We start from the raw sequence: 4,000 nt of genomic DNA on the forward strand, positions 1-4,000 counted from the left end.
CTCTTTTAACGTCCTGCCCACCTTCCATCTCTCTCGCAGAGGCATCTGATCTGGAGCCCATGTCTTCTCATCTTCCCAGGGACAGTGCTTCTTAGATTATCCTCTTTCCACAGTATTTGCAGTCTCTCCCTAGTGGCTCTTTCCTGTTATCTAGGCTGAATTCTATGCTGAAGTCTCCTGCAAACACACATGTCCCTTCAGCTACAATATCTTCTTTCTCTTTCATTTCATGGCCATATTTCTTGCTAAGTCTCTATATTCTCTTGCCTGATATTCACTTATCAACTGTGTTCTCATTTGGCTTTTGCCAGTGGAGTTACAGACATCCTGGTAGCTGAAACCAGTGGGCACCTTCTCAGCCTTATTTTGGCTTCCTTCTCTGGCACATTCCACATGTAACTCCTGCCTTTAACTCCTTGGTTATTGACATCGTGATCTCCCTTAGGCCCTGTGTGACCATTCTCTCCCATCTCTCCAAAGCTCAGTCTCAGTCACAACCCTCTCTTCCTCCACCTACACTCTAAATGCTAGTGCCCCCCATCTGTCTACACCTATCTTCCTTTTCCATGGGACATATTCTCTCAGGGAGATGGCATCCATGCCAAAGAGTTCGCCCGTATTGAAGCACATTTCTTGTCTCAAATCTATTTGCCCAGCCCAGGTTGCTTGTTCTTTTGCATACCTGCTTCACCAGATTATCACATTCTTCCTAAATATACCCTGTCCAAAACCAAGCTCACTATTTCTCTCTCAAACCTGCTTCTCTGTGTACATTATCTGCTTCCATTAATAGGAAAATCATCCCTTAGTCTTTAAAGCCAGAGCAATCCTAGAATAATCCTAGATTATCAATCCTTTTTCCCTAAGTGGTTTGGGAATGCCTGGCTTTTATTGACACCAACCCCAATTCCATAGTGAAGTGTCCAGCATATAGACGATACATAATACATGTTTGCTGAAAGAATGAAGACATTATCAGGGCTCTGACCGAACTATTTTGGTCATAAATACCAAATTCTGTCAATGCTGCCTTTGTGCTGTTGTCTGGGGCATTTGCCTTTTCCTATCCCACAGCCTCCATCCCAGCCAAGGTTTATTCTTTCTCATCTAGACTTGCAATATTCCTCTAGCTGTTCATACTGCTGTTTACTCATTCCATCATTCATCAAATACATAAGCTTAGATGGCACTGAGTATATACTGTGAACCATAAAGTTCTGTTTATCTGTTCATATTTCTTTGCTGTCAAAAAATCCTTCATGATGACTACAATATGAATGAAGCCTCTTAGAGATGTGCAGGGCCTCATCTGCTGAAGTGTATCAGTGTTGTCCTACTCAGATTCCAGAATGGTCCCCAACAATCACTGCCTCTTGTTCTCCACACTCTAGGTTAGTCCCTCACCCATTGCATGAGGTTTGGTCTGTCTACTATTAGAATATGGCAGAAGTGATGGCACATCTTTTTTGTTGTTTTTGTTCTTTTTAAAGGAATTAATACATATTTAAAAATTTTTATTTTTAATTTCTAGTACAGTAAACATTTACAGTGCTAACCCACATTAACAATTGTAATTATTGATAATTTTTAAAAGTTTAAAGGATTCCTGCAATCAAAAAGTTTGAGAACCCCTGCTCTAATGTATGGTGAATTTCCTCTGTACTATTACCACTGATGCTTTTTTAATCTGGTGTTATTGATGTAAGGTATTCTACATACGTGAGTGAATTTTCCAAGAAACCAGGTGTTATTGGATATTTTTAAAAGCCCAATCATTACTTACTGTCTGAAGCATTTTCTAAAATACATTATGTACATCTCTTCTCATATAGAAGGTATAGAATAAAATTTAGCACTTCATGATGACTCAGACCCATAATTATGAATATTCATGATGTGCTATAATACCCAACACTGTTATATGCCTGCTTTTTACTTTATCTCTCTTTTTCTATTCATTACCAGATCATCATCAGTTGCTGTCCTCCTATCCTCTTCCAGTTCGCTCTTTTTTTGTGTGTATGGATTGATAAACCAAATGTTCCATTTGTGGGACTTATTGGGGTCGAATAGATTCTAATGGGTACAATATCTATACTCAAGCTGAATAAGAATCTTGCATAGAGAAAGACTGGGCTTTAACCTCTCACCTGTGTCATGAAGGTATAGATTTTCTGGGAGCCTTGTGTTATTTGTTTTAGAGGTTCTTGACTTTTTTTTTCAGCTACATTTTGGAAAATTAACTTGGCAGTGGAGGATTCCTGAAGATAGTTACTTAAAATTCTAACGTTCTCTATTCAATGACTTTTTTTAGAACCTTCATGCTCATACTTTATACAGTTCCATAAGGTTGGGGATACTGTTACTTGCTAGATTGCAGGGTAGCAAAACTAGTAGAGTCAGGATCTAAAAGCTGGGCCAAGACTCCCATTCTGAGTGGCTGGAAGTGGCTAACAGCTGAGCAGTCCATGAGTGTGATTAGAAGTCCTGAAGAGAATCGTCCAAGAGATGCTGGTGTGTAGATGAATATGGTCTTAGGTGTTGAAGAAGATCAGGTTACAAAAGACACTGCAGTTTCCAGTTTGCTTGCTCTCTCTCTTATTACTTGCTTTAGGGGAAGCCAGCTGCCATGGAGAGACCCACAGGAAAGGGAACTGAGGCCTTTGATTGACAGCCACATGAGTGAGTTTGAAAATGGATTCTCCAGGTAAATCTCAGACGACTGCAGCCCAAGCTGATGCCTTAGTTGCAGTTCTCTCTACTGAGAGACCCTGAACCAGAACCACTCAGTCAAGCCACACCAGGATTCTTGGCCCTCAGAAACTAGAGGCCATTATGTTTTGGTAATTAGTTATGCACCATGTGCCATAGATAACTAATACAGTAGTCCTGATGATCTCTTACCATATCTTTTTTCTCAGTCTCATCTCTGATCTATCCTTATGTGTATTTTAAATGTCAACTAAACTGAACTGGTTTTCCTTCCTCCAATGGGACCAGAGGACTTGCACTTTGACCTCCACATTTTTTCCTTAAAGTTTTGTTCCATCCAAGCTATCCTTTCTGCCCATCTCAACTTGCCAACATCTTCACCTTTTTTTTTAAATTGATTTTGTAAAAATATTACATTAAAAAAAATATAAGGTCCCATTCAACCCCACCACCCCCACCCCACCACTCCCCCCCCAGCAACACTCATTCCCATCATCATGACACATCCATTGCATTTGGTAAGTACATCTCTGGGCATCTCTGCCCCTCATGGTCAATGGTCCACATCATGGCCCATACTCTCCCACATTCCATCTAGTGGGCCCTGGGAGGATTTACAATGTCCGGTGATTGCCCCTAAAGCACCATCCAGGGCAACTCTAAGTCCCAAAGGCGCCTCCACATCTCATCTCTTCCTGCCATTCCCCATACCCATCAGCCACCATGTCCACTTTTCCCACTCCAATGCTACCTTTTCTCTGTGGACCTTGGATTGGTTGTGTCCATTGCACCTCTATGTCAAGAGGAGGCTAAGATTCCACATGGATACTGGATGTAATCCTCCTGCTTTCAGTTGTAGGCACTCTAGGCTCCATGGTGTGGTGGTTGTCCTTCTTCAACTCCATCTTAGCTGAGTGAGGTGAGTCCAATAAATCAGATTGTAGGAGCTGAAGTCTGTTGAGGCTCAGGGCCTGGCTATCATATTGTCAGTCCAGAGATTCAAACCCCCTAAATATATCTTAAACCCCAACATCAACTACAATTCCAGTAAAGTAGCATGAAAGTCTTGTGAAAAGAGATCCCATCAGAGTCCGATTTCATCACACAGAAACACCAGCTCCAAAGAAGGGCCATCTGACATGGCAGATCTTCACCTTTCTTAAAGCCCAGTTCAGGTGGCATATCTTCCTTAAAACCTGAGTGGTTACACCGAATGAATGGAGAATACTTTTTCCTTCTAAGCTCTCTAATAAAATTACTTTTGTTCCTCTCATCTAATTTACCTTTC

This window comes from Dasypus novemcinctus, chromosome 2 (genome assembly GCF_030445035.2).
Source record: "Dasypus novemcinctus isolate mDasNov1 chromosome 2, mDasNov1.1.hap2, whole genome shotgun sequence".
NCBI lineage: Eukaryota > Metazoa > Chordata > Mammalia > Cingulata > Dasypodidae > Dasypus > Dasypus novemcinctus.